The sequence below is a fragment of the Hippocampus zosterae genome, chromosome 4, assembly GCF_025434085.1.
Source record: "Hippocampus zosterae strain Florida chromosome 4, ASM2543408v3, whole genome shotgun sequence".
Classification (NCBI taxonomy): Eukaryota; Metazoa; Chordata; class Actinopteri; order Syngnathiformes; family Syngnathidae; genus Hippocampus; species Hippocampus zosterae.
In genome coordinates, this window is record NC_067454.1 from 23,893,414 (window position 1) to 23,915,936 (window position 22,523).

The following is a 22,523-nucleotide window of genomic DNA, read 5'->3' on the forward strand; positions in this document are numbered from 1 at the left end:
AACAAGGTCTGTGTCAGGTGCTGGGGAACCAGAGCACCTTGATGAAAAATGGGCTACTGGAACAAAGCGGAGATGGGCGAGATGCGATAACATGGCTCTGTTGGAATGCTACTACTCAAGCAACCCTAGTCAGAGGGGCTACATGCAGAGAATGTGGGCTAAATGGTTACTTCGAAACCCACAGCCACGGTTGACCACGAAACAACTAGTAGCTCAGTGTTCCAACATCCACAAACGGCAACTCCTGTCACAACTTGAGATTGATGAGGTACAACGCAGGTTCCATGGTGAAGGGCCCCAGGCTGCCAGATCAGAGGAGGTCATACAAGAGATTGGGAGGCAAGCCCCAATGACTGCAGATGATGAGATTGGGTGGAATGAAATGCTGAGCGAGGCAGCAACTGACCTGAAAGCTAAGATCATGGCGAGAATGAAAGCTGGGCAACCAATGAGCTGATATACGCTTCAGCATCAGTGATCCTGGAGACTCTGGGCTATAAGAGCAACCATGGAAGCCATGAGATACGTTACCCACCATGGAAAAGACGGTTGGAGGCTAAGGCGGCCCGGAAAGATGTGAGTCAATTGACGGAGGCCCAGAGAGGTATGATGAAAAGGCCGATACCCGAGAGGTACATCCAGATGACCATACCCGAAGCACTCGAAACTGCCAAACAAAGGCTCCAAGCCTTGTACAGTCGCCTAAAGCGGTACACGAAAGAGAATGAGGCCAGACGAATAAACAGGCTGTTCGCAACACAACCTGCGAAAGTGTACGCTCAGTGGCAGGGTCCTAACAACAGATCTGACCCACCAAGACTGGAAACTGAAAGGTACTGGAAAGACATATGGGAGAAGGAGGTTGCACATAACAGCAGTGCACAATGGCTGGTGACCCTGAGAGAGGAGCACAGCAACCTCCCTGAACAGAACCCAGTTACCATAACAGTGGCAGACATACAGGAAAGAGTCTCAGATATGAAGAACTGGACAGCACCAGGTCCGGACATGGTCCACACCTACTGGCTAAAGAAACTCACAGCACTCCATGAGCGCCTAGCAGTACAAATGAACCAGCTGCTGAGGGATGGGACTCACCCAGAATGGCTAACCGAAGGGCGAACGATCCTGATCATGAAGGATCCCTCGAAGGATCCCATCCAACTATCGGCCAATAACCTGTCTCTCCACAACATGGAAGCTCATGTCAGGCATCATTGCGGCTAAGATAAGTGGACACATGGATCAATACATGAACGAAGCGCAAAAGGGCATTGGTAGAGATACCAGAGGAGCCAAACATCAGCTCCTGGTTGACAGAACAGTCGCACAAGACTGCAGGTCCCGACATACCAACCTGTGCACAGCTTGGATTGATTACAAGAAAGCCTATGACTCAATGCCACATACATGGATCACTGAATGCTTGGAGTTGTATAAGGTGAACAGGACCCTAAGAGCCTTCGTTGCGAACTCGATGAGGATGTGGAAAACCACACTTGAAGCCAATGGCAAGCCACTTACCCAAGTGTCCATCAAATGTGGCATATACCAAGGTGATGCACTATCCCCACTGCTGTTCTGCATAGGACTGAACCCCCTAAGCCAAGTAATCACCAAGACAGGCTATGGATACCGCCTCAGAAATGGAGCTACAATCAGTCACCTCCTCTACATGGATGACATAAAGCTGTATGCTAAGAGCGAAAGGGACATAGATTCCCTGATCCACACAACCAGGATCTACAGCAGCGACATCGGGATGTCATTCGGGCTTGAGAAATGTAGTCGGATGGTGACTAAGAGAGGAAAGGTAGTCCGCACTGAAGGGGTCTCACTCCCTGAAGGAACAATAGCAGACATTGAGGACAGCTACAAGTACCTCGGTATACCACAAGCCAATGGCAACCTCGAACTGGCAACAAGGAATGTGCATGGAGGGTTCCATTCCAAATCCAGCACCCTGAGACTGTACGCAAGCCGAAAGGAAGGAGGCCGGGGACTAGTGAGTGTGAGAGCCACTGTCCAGGATGAAACATCCAAGCTCCATGAATACATCAAGGAGAAGGCTCCAACGGATGACGTACTCAGAGAATCTCTCAGACAATTGGGAACAGAAGATGAGGCGCTGGAAGAGGGACCATCATGGGAGGACAAGCCCCTACACGGGATGTTCCACCAGACCATAAATGAAGTGGCCGATCTCAAGAAGTCCTATCAGTGGCTAGAGAGTGCTGGCCTGAAGGACAGCACAGAGGCACTCATCCTGGCTGCTCAGGAGCAGGCCCTGAGCACCAGAGCCATTGAGGCCCAGATATACCACACCAGACAAGACCCAAGGTGTAGGTTGTGCAAAGAGGCACCTGAGACGATCCAACACATAACTGCAGGGTGTAAGATGCTGGCAGGGAAAGCCTACATGGAACGCCATAACCAGGTGGCTGGCATAGTCTACCGAAACATCTGTGCGGAGTATGGACTGGAAATCCCAAGGTCAAAATGGAAAACACCTCCAAAGGTGGTGGAGAATGACCGAGCGAAGATCCTGTGGGACTTCCAGATCCAGACTGACAAGATGGTAATGGCGAACCAACCAGATATCGTGATCATAGATAAAGGGCAGAGGAAAGCTGTTGTAGTGGATGTCGCGGTCCCAAGTGATGGAAACATCAGGAAGAAGGAATGAGCAACTCGAGAAATATCAAGGGCTCAGAGAGGAGCTGGAGAGAGCCTGGAAGGTAAAGGTGACAGTCGTGCCTGTGGTGGTCGGAGCACTCGGGGCAGTGACCCCCAAACTAGATGAGTGGTTGCAACAGATCCCGGGAACAACATCGGACATCTCAGTCCAGAAATGTGCAGTGCTGGGAACAGCAAGGATACTGCGCAGAACCCTCAAGCTTCCTGGCCTCTGGTAGAGGACCCGAGCTGAATGAGGGACGGACACCACCCGAGGGGTGAGATGAGGATGATTATATATATAACACACATACACTCACTCGCACACACACTGTATTTGTTTTGTGCAAATAAGAAGGACTGAGAGGTATTTCACAATATGCACATTCTTGTCGCGTTGCAATAGTATGGAATTGTTATTTAGATGTTTTTGATACTATTCAATATGATGCAGTCAAGTCCTACATGTCTGCAAACATCAACAGAAATGATGCAGCTCTTGCATTTGATCTTAGATTTTGCTCGTTTACCCGATGGTGCGAAATGGATAGTAAGCATATGACACCCAGTTCAACCTTTCCTTACCGGGTGTTATTATTTCAACTTGATGCACATTGATGCTATCTTTGCTTATGACTTAATCAATAACCAAAATGACCGCATTCTCCCAAAAGACCAATACCGTTGAGCGGTAATAGAAATCCTCCGCTATATAAGCACTGCTTTCCCCCAAAGTAATTTGCATTGATTTGTGCAGCTACTTTGGCAAATTGAGGTATTTGTGTTGCTCCCTGGGTGCAAAGTAGCTGAACTGATATCAATAGAATTTTGTGGTACGCCTATAGTTCAATAAATACTTAAACAAAACTAAATTCAACACTCGGATTTTCTGTCTTCATTCATTTGACCATGTAAGCAAAGGGGAGCAGGATCCTGAATTTCATATGGTAATAATTACCGGTAGTGTGGGAGGAACTCACCATAAATATTCATGAGTGTGGTTGTTCATGCATACATTAATTTGTTACAGAGAATGCCATACAAAACATAAGGTTGATCTTTCAAAATGGTGGCAGAAGTTAGTCATAAATAAGCAGTTGTATTCCGGGTACCGTATTTTCCGCACTATAAGGCCGACCAAAAAGCAATTTTCTCAAAAGCCGACAGTGCGCCTCATAAACCAATGCACTTTATATATGGATTAATATTCCTATTTCTTGGACACAGTATTTTAAATGTTCTGTAAAGCGCTTTGTTACAGCCACAGCGATTGTGAAAGTGCAATATAGATAAAGCTATATTGTTTTGAATTGTACTCCCTTTAGTGTAGCACCATCTCATGGATGCATAACGCAAACGCAGCCACTATTGTGGTTCCTATTCTAGGCGCCTTATAATGTGGTGCGCCCTATATATGAAAACCGTTTAAAAATTGGCCATTCATTGAAGGTTCACCTTATACTATACTCCGAATATTATATTATTATATATTATATAATAATACATTATATTATAGTGGGCAGCCCGGTAGTCCAGTGGTTAGCACGTCGGCTTCACAGTGCAGAGGTACCGAGTTCGATTCCAGCTGCGGCCTCCCTGTGTGGAGTTTGCATGTTCTCCCCGGGCCTGCGTGGGTTTTCTCCGAGTACTCCGGTTTCCTCCCACATTCCAAAAACATGCGTAGCAGGCTGATTGAACACTCTAAATTGTCCCTAGGTCTGAGTGTGAGTGCGAATGGTTGTTTGTTTCTGTGTGCCCTGCGATTGGCCGCCTACTGCCCGAAGACAGCAGGGATAGGCTCCAGCACCCCCGCGACCCTAGTGAGGATCAAGCGGCTCGGAAGATGATGATGATGATGATTATAGTGAGGAAAATATGGTAATTGAATATAAACCCAGTCGGGCTATGAGGTCTGCAGGCTCGGCTCAATTACTGGAGTCCAGATTTGAAAGCAAACATGACAAGGCTGCATTTAGCGGTTATGCTGCACACAAATTGAATAAACTGACAACAAAAGTGAAGTCAGCCCCAAGTGTAAAGTCTTTTGAATCCAGTTTAAAACTATGCTCCCCCCGCCCCCGAAAACTGAGAACAATCTTTTCAAGCATTTTGTCCATTTTTTCCAAAATCTTGTTCTTGAACTGTATATTAGTTATTTCAGTATGCTCCTTTTTATTTCTATAGAAATTATTTTTCTTTCTTTTGCGTTTAAATGTCTTAAAATCTTTTGTTTGTAAATGCTATTAAATCTTCTTCCTTCGAATTTGTGCGAAGCACAGTGAGTTAGTTACTTATGTATTAAATGTGCAATATAAATAAAGCTACCTTGCCGTACCTTAAGATAAGAAAACCTTTAAGATTTAGTTGAACATCAGGCATCCCCTTTTTTTCTCACACTTTCCCTCATTAAGATCATGGGTGAGCCAGATTTTATGTCAATTGACTTTGGGGTGAGAGGTTGGGTGCACTCTGGCAAGGTCAACAGTCAATTACAGGACACATATAGATAAAATCATTTATGTATGGGTACATTAGTCTTCAATTAAAGGCATACTTGAGTGGTCTGATTTGTGCCAATCATTGTTTAATTTTTGACAGGTTGAAGTGGAGTAGAGTAGGAATGTGCAAGAGGAATTTTTGTGCCAATTGGTCCTAGTTTTCAGACATTTAGCGACGCTATCGCTCAGGGGTGTCAAACTCAAGGCCTGGGGGCTAGATCTTGCCCAACATGTCATTTTATGTGGCCGGCATGAAAATCTGTACTGAAATGTCTAATTGTCGTGTGCAATCATCAAAGTTGAGATTTTGCAATAATTTTGTTACCCTGTTCAGAGTAATGAGAGCAATAATTGACTGAACTATTATAGTTGGCATGACTGATTTCAAAACTAGTAATCTATCAATTTGTTGTGTACAAGTACTAATACGACGAGATGAATAAACATTTATTTGCTTGCACTGTCATCCTCCAAAAGGAGGACGTAAGGGAAGACCCCTGCTATAATTTGCGGATGTTATCTCCTGCTACAACCTGTGGTTAACCACACTGTAGCTGTCAAGGCAGCAATTAGCATTCGTCCGCTAGACAGAAAAGTTCAGCCGAGAGAAATCGTTTTCTTACCATCCAGACATGGGGCTCCGTGAAGCGGGTGCCTGCTGCCACTCATGCAGTCGAGGAGCATCACGCCTGCCACAGGTCAGGCAGCTGAATAGCTTCGCCATTGCCCTCTTATAGGACCTCTATGTCATGGACACCCACAGGTCCACAGGAACCCGCCATTCATGTAGCTGTAGCAGGGCAACCTTTAAGTCTGTCTAGTCAGAGGTGTATCCCGGCATTGCAGTGCAAGTAGGACATTTGAGTGTGGATATGCAGCTGTGCAACCAGCCCCGGAGGTCGGTTTGGCGAAAGTTCAAAATGTATCTTTGAAAAATCCTGCACGTTTGTACGCAACCCTCATGAGGATATATGGTGCAGAAAATAGAAGGATGAATGGTCAGACTTTGAAAAAAGGAACTGCAGCCAAATCTGGCCGCGTTCGACGCATCATTTTCAGATTAGTGGTGCTGGTGCACCATCTGGAGTGGATTGGGGAAAGAAAGGAAATCAAGACAATGTTTAGAGATTATAATCTAATCTATATTTTGCTTTACGAACACTGAAGTTTATGAAAAGGCTCTCGGAATGTATTGCGTTTGTATATCTTGGTTACTTACCAAAGATAATAGACTGATATGACCGTAAGTGCACGTAAACTACTGATTTCCTCATTCTCCTTTAGCTCAGCCAGGAGAAGGCCAATTGTTGTGATATATTTTCAAAGGTTCAAGGGAGCCTAAGTAGAGATGTCCGCATACATTTTGGGTCAGACTGGTTCTCGTTATTTTTCGCATTTACAAAGATGTTGAATGGACAAATAGCCTCCAGTGCCAACAGTGGCTCCCAGCAAGACATGGAGTGAAGAAATGGGGGCGTGGCTCTATTATTCGTTTTTGATGTCCGTTCTGGAAGTTGTTCATTATTTACTGATTTCTCCAAAACAAATTGATAAAGTTGAAAATGTAAACGAATATAATTTTCCTGAATAAAAACAAAACCCTTTGGTGAAACATTGAACCTAACATGCATGTTTTTGTAATGTGGGAAGAAGCCTGAGCACTCAGAGAAAACTCAAGAGAAAGGCAATATCATCCCCCACGATGTCCTTCAGTTAAACTCTCAGTCCGTGTTTTAGAATTGGCTCCTGTTTTGTGCTGTATTACTAGAAAGGTGTTCGATATAAAATTCTATTTTATATTGAGTTGTTGTTCAGACAATACTGTGGAGTGTCACCGAACTCTGCAACCAGTAATTAAAGATTGCGCATGCTGACTCCGCAGAAAAGCGATGCACCACAAGTGATGAAGGTATAAAATGGAAGGCGGGAGAATCCCAGCACAACTATCTCTTAGAACAACGATTCTAGATACTGCAGAATGTTCTTCAATATATTATTAATAAGTCAGTAAAAAAGCGAAACAGATAGAATACATTGTGTGATACTCTACACTTCATATGTTGACATCTTGCATGGCAGTGGTTTGCAGATCAAATTTCTGCATGCCTTTTGAGGGATAGAGCATCAAACACATTTTCCTATAAGGTTCCACTTCTTTGTCTCTGCGGCGACAATCACATCTGACTCCTATCCTTCCCAGAATGATTCAAGACTAGCCAAATCAACTGCAAATAAATGGCTCGTTGTTGAAGCTGTCCATCTACTGAATTCTACATTCATTGCATGTATGAATCAATTTGACAGCATGAAAGCTGTCAAACTGCCTGGTGAATTTATTTGTGACCAATGTTCCCTCTAATTTTCTATGTGGCTCAGCATTCACACAAAATCTATTCCTTGAATTTCTTGGACCACGGTGAGCAACATCACACTTGCACACGGCGGCCAAATCAATCAAACTTGTCAGAAAATTTGAGATTAGAACATGTTACGTGATGTAGGTATGCAACAAGAAAAGTCAAATATTGAAATGGAGAATTTGTAATAATTAAGGATTTCTGCCACATTTATCTTGTGAATCGGCACGAATTGATTTTACCTTTTGACGTGTTCTGTGGCTAAACCAATCAACAGGGCTTGCGGGAATGTCTCGATGACAACACAAAAGTGAAGACACAATGCCGTTGGTCGCTCTGTTGTTTTTGTTTTTTTAAACGTGTGCCTTACTCATCATCCTTTACCCACACGCTGACACAAGTTTCTACACTAAACTTTTGTAAAAAAATGTACAGGGGTTTGGGGGCTCTTACTACGTATGACTGAGCCAGCCAAAGTGTGATCATTTGCATCTCGTTCATTGGTGACAAAGGCAGTTGGGGCTGCCAGAACCTATGTGAATTGCACGACACACGACCGTCGACACGTCAAATATAAGTTCCAGTGATATGCATCAAATGTGCAGAGACATGAGTCAGCATCAAAGCTCCCTCCCCCAATTGGTTATGAGCGGATTGGTGATGAGATGAGTAGATGAAGTGAACGCAGGACAACCCCCGCGTTTGCTCATACGGTTAGCTTCAGGAGAGAGGAATGTTCGTACCCGGATAAAACCCACTCAGCTAAGGGGAGGACATGCAAATTCCACAGTAAGGCCTGGCATTGAACCCTGGATTTCCGCACTGTGAGGCAGATGTGCTAACCAGCCGACTACCATGCTGCTGCTCTTGGAACAGCGTCAGGCAAAAGGAAGTCCTTATGGGTGCTGCATTGTCATCTTCATCCCTCCATCCATTTTCAACACCACTTATCCTAAGTAGCTCATGGAGGGTTACTGCAGTCCAGCTGACTTTGGGCGGAAGGTGGACTAACCCATAAAATGTTCGGCAGTGAGTTGCAGGGCACAGAGATAGGCATACCATATTTTCCGCACGATAAGGCACACCTAAAAGCAGTGAATTTTCCCAAAAGCCGACAGTGCGCCCTGTAATCCGATGTGTCTTATACATGGTGTTCCAGTCTGTTTACATACCCAATTGAATTGTTTCCCTGTTAATGTTCCTATGCTGGCTGCAACGGTTGTGAAGGCTCAGTATAAATAAAGCTGTATTGTATGGTATTGTATTCCTATAGTGTACCACCATTTAGTGGATGCATCGCGCAATCACAGCCACTATTGTAGCTTCTATGCACCTTATAATGCAGTGCGCCGTATGTATGAAAACTGTTTTAAAATAAGCCATTCATTGAAGGTGTGCCTTATAATCCAAAGCGCCTTATAGTGCAGAAAATACGGTACAACTAGTCACATCCACATCGTCACTGAATGGAAACGCAAGTCAGGTGAGTGTACCACTACACCATCGGTGACTTTGCCATTTTCAACTTGCAATATGATAGGTGAGGACTTTAATCAGTGGCAGCCTTGTACTGGGTTTGTGCAGGAAACACAAAAGTGCAGTGTTGTTTTTTGTCATCATCTTGTTTGAAATCTTGTGTTTGTTAATCAAGAGCAATTTCTGTGCACATTCTGCATCTGATTGCCTTATTATTGTGTTTAACTGTTCCTCAACCTCCTATGTGATTTTGTTGGCACACACTAAAAAACACAACTTGTATTTTGTAGAGGCTGAAACAGTCATTTATGTTTGAGAAACTTGAAGATATAATTTATTGACATTTGTGGCACGGCCCAGTGGTCGACCGGTTAGCGCAGGGGTCGGGAACCTATGGCTCCCGAGCCAGGTGTGGCTCTTTTGATTATTGCATCTGGCTCGCAGATAAAACAAAATATTCCCACTTGTTTATTCCATCCATTGATTTTTTTCACTGCTCATGTCCTATTCGGGTCTGCAGTTGACGGCTCGACCAGTTTTAATATGACGATACTGCCCTACGTAGGCCGTTGCTGTGGAAATGGGTAAATCAGTCAGTTCGGTCTTTAGCTCAAAGCTAATCCTTCGATATATAAGATGGCAAAAAGAAAAGATGATGATGAATATGGTACACTTCAAGATGAATGGACCGAAGCATTCACCTTTGTGGAAAGAACAGGTTCTGCGGTGTGCAATGACAAAATACCATCGATGAAACCGTCAAATGTAATATTCATTCATTCATTCATTCATCTTCCGTACCGCTTGATCCTCACTAGGGTCGCGGGGGGTGCTGGAGCCCATCCCAGCCGTCTCCGGGCAGTAGGCGGGGGACACCCTGAATTGGTTGCCAGCCAATCGCAGGGCACACAGAAACAAACAACCATTCACACTCACACTCACACCTAGGGACAATTTAGAGTGTTCAATCAGCCTGCCACGCATGTTTTTGGAATGTGGGAGGAAACCGGAGCACCCGGAGAAAACCCACGCAGGCCCGGGGAGAACATGCAAACTCCACACAGGGAGGCCGGAGCTGGAATCGAACCCGGTACCTCTGCACTGTGAAGCCGACGTGCTAACCACTGGACAACCGGACCGCCCCAAATGTAATATATACAGTATATATAATATATACATAGCTCCGCGACGGCATTATGACTTGGCAAATTTGTGATAATGAATTGTAAACCAGGCACAGCTGTGCCCATAAAAGCCAAGTTAACTGATTGTGGCAGAGTCACAGTGGCAGCAAAGCTTGTCACTTTAATCATGGTTATACAAATTAGTAATTGTCAGCCAATTCCCCACCTTACAATCTTCACAATTAGAAGTGTAGCGGGATGATAGTGTCCAAAATAATACTTAATGTAACCCACCAGTCTTGTTAAGTGTCAACCCTTTTTCCCTTCCTTCATGAAATCATTGGCTGGAAACATAAAAAAAATGCTCCACAAAGCTGGAGACACACCATGGGTTACACTTCCTTCTTCTGATTTATGACGCTGTCACGTTCTGTATTTGACAGCAGGGGGCAGGCGTTCTTGGTTGCCGCCTGCACACCTGCCACCCATTTGTTGGTGATTACACCTGCTATATTTAGGCGCTCCGGCAGTTGACTCACTGCCGGAGTATTCCACGCCGTGCCATTGCTATCGCCTAGTCATTCTCGCTTAGATACTACCTTAAATGACTCTTGTCTATTATTGCGTTCCTTGATATTCCTCTCGTGTGTGATTATAATATTTTGCTCAAGAACTTTCTCTTTGCCGTTTTTTTCGCAAGCATTTTCTGTTGCCTCGTTATTATTTCCTGGTCCTCATTTTGACCAGCGTTTTCAGTTGTCCGTTTAGACGGGGATTTTTGTGTTAAAATAAATCTCATCTTTTGTGACAAAATTCCTTTCTGTGTCTGCTATTTCGGGGATCCACTTATCTCCAGTTAGTTGCGCACGAAGCGATTATTCTGTCGCTTCGGGCACAACGTGATACACGCCATGTGTGCGGTTGAAAAATTGCAGGGTTTAAAGGCAAGCTTTAGGTCGACACCTTTTATAGAGGCCTTAGAATGACATAAATTGTGAGAGACTCTCTGGTCTTTTTGTTCTTCCGAATTGCAGAGATTGAGGATGCGGTGTGAGGGGGCCCCTGACAGGTTAAGAACATTGAAGAGACGCTGTCATTACAGGACAAATAGATCACGGCGGATGGCTTTCTGATCTTATAGAACAGAGTGAGCACTTTTCCTGATTTTGTAAACTGTAAAGATGATGACCTTTTGGTAAATTTAAATATTAGCGCTGCTGTGCCCATTTCTCCAATCTTGTTTATAGAATTGTCATTATTTATTTTATCAACACATTACTTCCGGCCATCATTTTTAACAGCGCTTATTCTCTTGATGGACTCATAGAGGTGTCAAAGTTAATCGATTAATCAACAATTAGCAAATTCATTGACCATTATTTTAATAATTGAGTCATAATTTAGAGCCATTGTTTAACTTAACAGGTACAACTGGGCGTACAGGGCGTTTGCGCCTAACTTGAATCCTTGCCTGTTGTCGCGGCATCCCTCTTTTACATTAAAATCAGGCCAGTTGGAGCCTTACATTTAACAAACGGAACTAAACTGGTGGGGGTCTATGTATGATATTAGCAGGTGAACTGCATGATCTCCCCTTGCGATTAATGTAGTCATCCGCACGTGACATGGGCAAATGGAGATCGCCTTGCACCCACTTGCTTAGAATTGCTTAAATAAATACATCCATGAATACGTAAATGAATAAATAACTTAAGCACCGAACGCCTGCAACTTTATGATGCACAACAGTGACTGTCTAAAAGAAGGGGTATTCTGGTCAGATTTAGAGTCCGGTCTTTTATGATGAGAGGATATCACTTACACACCCGACAAAGCAGTAACTCACCTCTTCACCCTCACACATAAACATTCTGTCCACTTGCCACCCTTTGCGGACACATCGGTGGGGCTGCGGGGCAGGATTGTCCTGTCAGCAGCAGGCTGAATGCCTGATTCAGCTATTGGTGCCACTGCAGTCATATCCAGGATGGATGTGAGGCCAGACTGCAGCTGCACTCTTTGTGTGACCTTTTGCTCTCCAATTGCAATCACTTGAGTCCGAAGTTGTCCATCATGAGTTTCCTTTTCAACGCGCTATAAAATCTTCGAGTCCATGTAAAAACAACAACAACGACCAGAGACTTCATGCTGACTCAGAGTCTACTCTCTGTGAGACCACCCGGCTGACCATTGTATCACTGTGTTGCCATCAGTGTATGCGGGTGACAGACTATTGTGTATAATTAAGAATACAAATCATGGTGCTTGTGTTACTGCAAGAGACTTCGAAATGAAATGTATGACTCAACAGAACTGTGCTATTGTCTAAGAAAGTCCCCAGGACCGTTGGACTATCGCAGTGGGACACATGTGAAGAGCGACTGAGTGACTCTCTTATTGCCTAACATAGACAGATTGACAGGTAAAGTCTGGATGGAATCTCTGTGGAATGTACTGTATATCATTATGAATAAAATTGAGGGCAATAGTGTTTGGGGAAAGCGGGTACAAGGCAACCAGACGAGGTGGAGGTTAGCGGTAGAATGAATGAATGAAAATCCAATTGTGTCAAGATGCAAAAAAAAAATGATGCATTTGTAGTCGTCATTGCCAACAAGATTTTTAGGTGAGCAAAAATATTGCGTTTGCGACCATGCGTTTGTCGTAAAGGTTTTGCGTGTTTGGGACCGCGATGTTCTTTACTGGGCTGTGCAGCGTAGAAAGCCGCCTCACCCCAACGCAGCTGGTAATATGGTAACGGGAAATAGACTGGGAATCATCTTAATCGCATGGCCCTAACTGTGTGGCACAACTGTTGGCGGAGCTCACACAGAGGCACGTTCGTGGGTGCAATTAAGGCGGTCTCCAATTGTCCACGGGGAGATCTTACGGTTTACCTGTCAATGTCATTCACAGACACCAGCCATTATATTTGTGTTCATGCAATGTCAAACACGGCGTACGCTCCGACAGCCCTGATTTTAATGCAAATGAGGGATGTCGCTATTTTTGGCCATGAAATACTACATTCCATCCCACAACGGTGCAATCACGACATTAGGCCCAGTTCTACCTGTGCAAAGTCTAACAAAATAGCGAAAGAAATAAAAGTCCACCCATGTGCTTTGTGCTAGACTTGCGCTGGGAAGTAAAATTCAAAGATTGAATGAAGACACTGTCGTCACTTTTATGAATGAGGGGCCCTAAAAGTTAGGAGGCTTTCACAATGGTTACCATGTATTAAAACTGGACTGGTGGACCCAGAGAGCATTGAAAGTCCACATTCTTACTTGTACTGATACACTTATTCTTCTTTTCTGTTTGTACTGTGAGCTGCGTCAACGTCTGACTTTCGTTCTTGAGCAAAAATGAAGGTTCATGCTGTCTTGAATGAAAAACCAAATAACTGCTGTTGGCTTTGCAATCGTCAGACTCGGATTCAATTGACTTGTGACACATCTACCTAGTGATGCAGTTATTACAACTCCGCCGAGGAAAAGTACGGGTACCTTGATTTTTGTTAGGGAAACACAGCGTCGCATCAAAGGTGCTCTTGTGATATGAGAAGTGGTTGTCACTGCGGGACATTGAGAATGTGTGCGGGTATGTATGGGTCTGTGTGTGCGTGTGCATCTCAGCCTGCACAATAGTCTGTGCAAGATCTAGTTCTTGAGAGGCTCATGGTGCAATCGGGAAAGAAGGCACCAGGAGTTTTCCCACGAAGCTTCACCACTATTACCTCTCCCACATCTTGTGAACAGGCAGTCAGCTCGTTTTTCTTTTCAACATTTTACACAAATGTTGTTGACTGTTGCTAACTGAACTGCTCTATTATCACCCCCAACACAAACACTTTGGCAGAGATTAGATGCACCGCATTCGGCAGAGTCTTCTGAACTGTCCTCTTGTTGAGAGTAAGATTTATTCATCCATCCATTTTCTTGTGCTCATTAGACAAAGATGGAGCCAATCTCATCTTACTGGTTGCCAGCAAATCAAGAGATGGAGATAAAAGGCGATATACATCTGAACATTTGTAGATGCTGTAAAATCTTGAGAGGGTAGCGCAGAGGCTGACCAAGGCACCGACGATTTCTTCCCACGAAACGCAGACGTTTTTTCTCTGAATATTTAAACTCGAATGCGACGTTATTTAATTGTTTGCGCTATGCGATCCCCTTAAAGAATCAATGTTCAGGCTCGCGTTGGCACGAGATGGTACGAAGCAGCAACAGGCGACAAAAATCACACACATGACGTGACATGAATCAAGGCCTCTTTATACTCCCTCATACGTGCGAGCGATAACAGCCGCGTTGCATCATACAGTGTCGCGTAGCAACTCCGCGAGAGGTCTGTAACACATGACGCACACACTTCAGAAATTGTTGTTGTGCGTAAAATGCCATGTGCATCATCCCTCGTGATTGGTCCGTTTTGTCTGTGATGATGCAGAACATGAGGCGTCTTTGAGGGTCATTTATTTGTCACCATGGAAGAGAAGATCGGCCCCACGCAGCTTGTTGCTTCTGCTGCAAAACAAGCTAGCTTGGCGGCGGCATAGGTGATATGCGTGTGTGTAAAGAAGCCTACACACGCACATACGACCTACACTGTCTTCTTGATCAATTTCGCAAAACAGTCCCTTTATTCGATCAGGCACCGTCTCCAATGTTGTCACGTTGTTCCTTGTTTCACAAAATAAAATTGGCCATAATATGCAGAGGATACGCCGTCTTGTGGTGTCCTAGCCAATGTTAGCCGTAGCGACACCCTCCGTCTTGAAGCTAAACTGCAACACATAAAAAAAGAAAGAAAAAAAAACATGAGCTGGTTGCATGCGAGTATGAAGGGAAACTCGCGTGGTCACCGCATGGAACATTTAGTGTCCACCATCCTTTTTCCGATCCGCTTTATCCTCACAAGGTCAGCGGGGGGTGCTGGAGCCTATCCCAGCTGTCTTCGGGCAGTAGGCGATGGACACCTTGAACCGGTTGCCAGCCAATCGCAGGGCACACACAGATGAACAACCATCCGTGCTCACACTCACACCTTGGGACAATTTAGAGTGTTCAATCAGTCTGCCATGCATGTTTTTTGAATGTGGGAGGAAACCGGAGTACCCGGAGAAAACCCACGCAGGCTCGGGGAGAACATGCCAACTCCACACAGGGAGGTCAGAGCTGGAATCTAACCCGGTACCAATGCACTGTGGGGTCGACGCGCTAACCACTGAAACACCAGGCCGCACGGAACATTTAATGTGATTTATGTAATGTAGCTTTTAACCAATATTAAGTTAACCAATCCATTTAAAAACGTAAATAACAGATTTGAATATATAAATGAAATGAGACACAAATAAAATAAATGAAGAGACACCGGCATGAAATTCATTCGCTTTGCGAAAACAAGCTATTTACATGCCCATCGTTTGGCCACTCAGACATTTAAATGTTGGCCAAATTGTGAACAATGCATCGCCACACCGTACCAAAGCATTTCGTTTAATAATTCAAAAACAAAGGCAAGGAGCAGTTAATGGGACAATCCGCAATGCAGTACAATGGCTGACTGGCGACTCTGCATTTTGCGGATGACGTCAGTCGCCGCAGATCGCCCAAACAAAAGCATTCATGAAGCTGTGTAGGTCGCATTAAAAAAAAAAAAAATACAATGACAGTCTGCTTTAAACAGTTTTAGCCATTAATATGACTGTATTTTCCACACTAAAAGGTACACTGGATTATGAGGCACACCTTCAATGAATGGCCTATTTTGTCTTTTTTTTTTCATACATTGGGCACATCGCATTATATGACGCAATCTGCAATGCATCCACGAGATGGAGCTACCATCAAGGAAATGGCAACAGAAGATCAGATGTCAGTAAAACTTTTTTAAATAAAGCAGCGACACAGTTCACTCAACCAACAGCAAGCTATAACATTGACTCGTTAACGTTGATCTCTCTTGTCGCTGCTCTATTTCCATGTTCAACTGCGTATCCGATCGCCTTAATTTTGAACTCTGAGAAAATGGAAGGTTTAGGTGCAATACGGTACTCAAAAGAAGGGTGGACAAGTTCACAATTTTTACTACACGTTACAGAAAAAAAAATGAATTTACTTAATTTTATTCGGTCAAGTGGTTGCATAAAATAATGTGATCTTGACCTAGATAATTTTTAATAAGTACTAGATAATTAAATAAGTACCTTATTTTCTGCACGGTGAAGCGCTTTGGAGTATAAAGCGCACCTTTAATGAATGGCTTATTTTGAAACTTTTTCATAAATAGGCCAAAGGTGACCTGCTTTTTTTATATTCTTTGATTTTTTAAATACTTTTTATGAAAGTGAAACCGATATTATGCTAAGGATGCGGTGTGCACTAACACAAAAAAAATATCATTTTAATAACACGCACACAGACGCACAAATGTTTTTGGTTGGATTTGTTTTTCCGCCTCTACACACCTCGTGATCGATGGCAATCGACGTGTTGGGCACCCCTGGTCTAGAGTGACACGTGGCTCGTCAGTAGAAAGCTCCCACCACGGAGGTGCTGAGCCTTACTCATGTTTGAATTGGCCATTGTGTCAGAGCAGTTTTATTGCAGTCCAGCCAATGCCACGAAGGAGTCACTGCTATGGCTGCTAAGATGGCAAAATATTGGACACACACAGAAGGTACCGCTTGTGCAAAGACAGCAGCAGTGGGTGGCTGACATGCCACGCCTCCTTGGAGCGGTAGCGAACATGCTGTTGTCCTGCTGTTTCCATGGCAACGCCGCTGAGGTGCGGCTCAGCTCCAAAGCTGAGTGCTGATACGAGGTGGGGGGAGGGTTTTCGAAGCAGAAGCAGGTGGCGGGTGGTGAGGAACGGGAGGACAGTTGGGGGGCGGATGTTGGGGCACGGGGGCCCTTGTGTTTGAATAGCGGGAACACAAGGAAACCAAACGCTCTCATCTGTTCACTCCGTCAGTGTGAGCTCAAGAAAACAAGCGCCGTTGAATCACATGCTTCATTCACCGTGCACACGCTTGACGCGTATGTTGATGCTCAATTCCTTTTACATGAATGCTGTAGCATATTTCAAGGCACGCACACACACACATACATTTAGATCACCACAGTCACCGCCAGAAAAGGTTACTTCAAGGTTGCAGCTAAAATTGCTTCACCAGCTATAAAGCCTACTGCTCACCTTCGTTTGTCTTACATTAGGGCATATTTAGACACACACACACACACACACACACACACACACGGTTAGCTGTAATTCTTTTCATTTTGAGTTATTGTTGTTCAAGGCATACTTGCTCGTGGTGGGACTTGAGACTAAATACAGTAAATGCTTTGTAATCATGTCGTTTCATTTCATTTGAATTGAATAGTGAATATTTTTCAATATGAGTATTTATTCACATAAAAAGCATATAAGTGAACATCAGAAACAACATTGAATTCAAAACGAATGAATCCATTACATTACAACACTTTTCCTACATGAATGTGCAGCACCAAGTCCTCCCCACAATAAAATCAAGCAAACCTAATCCCAGTGCCACCTACACACACAAACAGATGCACACACGTGCAACTTCACACACATCTTGTCTCCCACATAACACGTGCGTCCTAAAAGGAAGGCAACTCAAGCGCTATCGACTGTCATACACAAATAGATACCATCTTATGCTGCATTTTGTGCTCACAATCTGAGTTGGCTCAATCCGAATTTTTGAATTAGGGCACTTTATTTTGACCACACATTCCTTTTGTAATACAGGCTGTAACGGTGTGGTCATGATGAATCATAACTAATAACCACATCATCACAAATCTGTTTTTGCTCTTCTTTCAGACAGTTTCTAAAAGGAAGTCGCCTTGCTCTGAAGAGAACTGTTGCCGCTCATGTTTGCGCCGGTGTTTGTGTTAAGCGCAACACTTTTTGTATTGAGCTGATACAGTAGGCTTGCGCTACTTCAGTGATAAACATTCTGGTGCATCCGTATTACCGTGTAGTCAAGAAGTGGGGCACTCATAATAGTTCCGTGTCGCCTGGGGTGCAGAAATGGAAAAGCGCGATTGAATGTGTTGCGCTTTCTGTAATTAATTCTAATCAACATGGTAAACCTCCAGCCGTAGGAAACGCTCACAAAGTAGGACAGTATACTTTCATTACGACGAGGAACATTTATCACAGCAGGAAACGGCAGTTTTTGATTTTCATTTACATTTGTAATCATTAGAGGGCATTCTACAGGAGGCGGCAACCCAAGGCATCATAATGTGCATAATCTATCAGAAGTGACGAAGCTGGCAATGTGGCAGAGCCAGCAGAAGGTGAGAGCTGAGATGTGTTGCACAGTGCTACAGTCTTCCGTCAAGATACGTATGCTGACACTTTCACAAACGCACTCACATTCGGGCATCAAGTGGAACTGAACATGAAGGCCGTTTGCATGTATCCGACAGATTGCTGCTCCCAAGAGTTTCAGTGGAATAAGTCGAGCGGAAATGTGTCGGTGGCTCTCTTCAAATCTATTTTCATTACGGTTCCGAGGCATTGTGGTGTGTGTGTGTGTGTGTGTGTGTGTGTGTGTGTCTGATAGAGGGTAAGTTAAAGAGCGTTTGAAGCGTAGATGGTACCTGCTTGCTTCTGTCAATGCAGCAGCTGATGGGAAATCATTACAGATACTGGCAAATGGCCAGTATGTGGTAACCACGGCAACCACACTCCATCCATTTTGACTGTGGTGATGTTTTAAGAAGGGCCCCGCTTTCTAAAGCCTCACTCTCCGTAATGGCTTCTTAGATTGGCACCATGCATATGAAGAAGCCAAGCTCAAGAGTGCTTTGGCTTCGCTGTGGTGGCGAAAGCACTTGCGCTTGCATATGGATTGGGTTTGAAAGAAGTCCATTGAAGAAATGGCGAATTAAAGTAACTTCGTCATAATTTGTGCTCCTATAAAGTTTCAAAACTTTACTTTATTTCAATCCGCGATTTTCACTGAAGTTATAATTCAACTTTTTCTCAAGTGCATGCATCCTCCCAAGAATTCAATCACATTCAGGGGGTTTGTACAGTACATGTATGAAGGTGCTCAATTTGGTGCTGATCCAAATTAGAATAGTTTTGGCTTGAGCACACTATTTCTGTTCCGCTGAGTGCCGTTCTTGTAGCGGGTCGCTTTTGAGTCACGATGCAGTCCCGCTGATCTCCGTGGTCTAAATTATGATCGCAATACAATCGCTTAATGAGCACGTTAACTGTGGTTGGGTTTTATTGCGATGAGATTAAACAAATATGATATGTGGCCCAGATAAGGCAGTGATTACAATGGTATCCTTGAAATGTCATGTGTTGTTTATCCTACTGCTTGAGTCTTTTTGCTCAGTTTTGCAGTTCTAGTGCATTGTCCATGTTTTTTGATGGTATAGAATCTATAGTATAGATGATGTGTATCATTTCTTGTCAAGCTCATTCCTTCCCCATCTTCATCTGTGTTCCTTAATTATATTCTTTTTCTTTCCAGACACAAAGTCAGCTGTTCACCGAATCTAATATGATCCCAAATGAGAGCTGCCTTCACAAAGATTCGAATGCTCAGTTTTAATTTCAGAAGTCTACTCTTATCATTGCGTTTATGATCGTGAACTTTATGGCATCATTTATATCCTTCCAATATTTTAGCCAGCACATAAAAACACCAGATATTAAGATGCACATGTACTTTGTAGGGCGGCCCGGTAGTCCAGTGGTTAGCACGTCGGCTTCACAGTGCAGCGGTACCGGGTTCGATTCCAGCTCCGGCCTCCCTGTGTGGAGTTTGCATGTTCTCCCCGGGCCTGCGTGGGTTTTCTCCGGGTGCTCCGGTTTCCTCCCACATTCCAAAAACATGCGTGGCAGGCTGATTGAACACTCTAAATTGTCCCTAGATGTGAGTGTGAGTGCGAATGGTTGTTCGTCTCTGTGTGCCCTGCGATTGGCTGGCAACCGTTTCAGGGTGTCCCCTGCCTACTGCCCGAAGACAGCTGGGATAGGCTCCAGCACCCCCCGTGACCCTAGTGAGGATTAAGCGGCACCGAAGATGGATGGATGAATGAATGAATGAATGAATGAATGAATGAATGAATGAATGAATGAATGAATGAATGAATGAATGAATGAATGAATGAATGAATGAATGAATGTACTTTGTAATTACTGCAGGGGTGTCCAACTGCTGGCACACACTGCAAGTTGAGTGACCCACTGCACAGTGCAGATGATAAATGAATGATAGGTCAATGGAGTTTGCCACTCAACTCAAACCAAGTCTCTCTGAGACTGAAGTTGAAGTCTATCCTGCTTCAACCGTGAGACAATTAGATCTTGTCTTGAGACAAAAAAAATATATGATGCGCTATTTATAAGCAAGTCCACTGGCTAATTATTTCATGTGGTGTTGTGGTTTATTTCCTTTTAATTCATCATCATTTTGACAGTAATCCTCAGAGGCTAAAAGCTTTCCTGCGGTGCAGGCGCAAAGCAATTTTCAAATCTCACTGATTATCAAGGTCAGTGCATCTTTGCATAGATGTTATTTTTTTCTTTTAACTGTGTTACGTGTTGGCCTGCTACATTCTTTATTGCTTAGAATTCCACAGATCGAATGACGTACAATGTTTTTAATATGCTTCTGCAGTCTATGTAGACCAGGTTTTGGTGACTAATGCTGCTAAGTACTGCAAGCTAATCCTGTTCTCTGCGCAGAGAAGAAGAAAAGCCTATTTTGATGAGAGCCGATCCATCACATGAATGCTGCTGATATATCATTTCTTACAAAAACAAACCACGGGCTTTATACGCCTACGTACATGCTTGTATTGCCGTCCTTGTGATGGCTCTTGATACCACATGGTCTCTGGCCTCTCCTGTTACTCCACAGTAGGTAAACTAAATGTGAAACTGCCATGCTGATTCTGTGAAAATATCTATTTAATCCATTTTTGTCTGCCGAGAAGTTTGACTTGGCTTATCATATTGATCGCCTTTATTTTTCGCCATCACTGTCACAACATTAGAAAATGAATCAATTAACTTGATGTGGTATGAGGGTGCAAAATAATAATTGATGCCAGATGCCAGCCTGCATTTTAATTTATCCTCACAGGTTGTGGTCTCTGCAGAGCTATGGTAATTTGGGCATTTGCAGTGATGAATATGTTTACATTTATTTTCCATACAGAATAGTCTGATGACCGTTTTAGTGTGTGAGGCTGCCCATAAATGTGCTTGTGTGCGTGTGTGACTGAGTGAGTGAAAATAAAACATTTGCATGCTCTTTATTATCAGTGTGAAGACATGGATGCAAGACTAAAACACTATTCAATGAAGCGATATACTGTCACTGATATGGTGCGGGTGAGGGGCAAGAAACACAGAAATTGAGTGGCATGTGGGAAAGCCAAATGAAAATGTGGAGAAAACACATGCTGGCGTTTCATAGAAGATGGAAGTGGATGGAAAACATGTTTACCATCGCTGCGAAAATAAATGTTTTGACAGCAGGGAGTATATATGAGACAGACATGCAGTAGACGGCATGACTTTTGCATCAGATATGGTCGCCTGAGCTCTGTCAAACAAAACTAAATGATCTTCAATCTCAGTGGTGGCTGAATGGTGGTGACGCAGTGAGTCATGCGAGACGATCATAGCCTTGTTGATGGTATGGAAAAGAGCCAAACTTAGAGTGATGTCATGCAGATGATAATATTGTGGACAAATGCTATTTGACAGTACATCTCTAGAACAGAGTGTGGACGATGAGGATGATCGCTGCTGACAAACTAGCCGACCAAATAAAGGCAATTCTAAATGGGCTCGACAAGGCAGCGAAACAAAACCAGAAAAAGAGACTAACTGACGCTGACACATACACTTGTCTACAAAACAGAAAATCTCATCGCCACATTCGAGTGCGGTGAGCCACGACATCGCATGTTTATGTGACGCCGGTGACGCCTATATCGCCTGTTGATCACACTATCAATACTGATCATTTTGCTGCGTGTGCCACTCATGCATGCGCACGGCTAGCTCGTTATCGAGTCATTTTGTAGAATCGATAATTCTATGATTTTTCCATCGAGTAATCAGTCCATCCAAAGAATATTCCCCACAGAGTCAGTCTGGTCCACACATCTTCACACATCATTGCAAATTACACTCAGTGCATCGGGGCTCGCCTCCTGTGGAGACCAAGAGCACGGCAACGGCCTGCTGCTGGAACCAAAGCTGCTATTGATTTTGGCATCAGCCGCTGCGGGCAAGCGAGCATGCACCCGCACGCCTCCCAGCTGATATACGTGGAAGACGGGGGATGAAGGGGGAGAGGGGAC

The 22,523-nt window shown here is 44.0% G+C and overlaps 1 protein-coding gene across 2 annotated transcripts in view; it reads left to right on the forward strand.

The window, feature by feature from the left end:
* The window catches only part of fam189a1 (family with sequence similarity 189 member A1), a 90,287-nt gene that overhangs the window by 22,108 nt on the left and 45,656 nt on the right, over positions 1 to 22,523 (forward strand). The gene's annotated exons all lie outside the window — the stretch shown is intronic.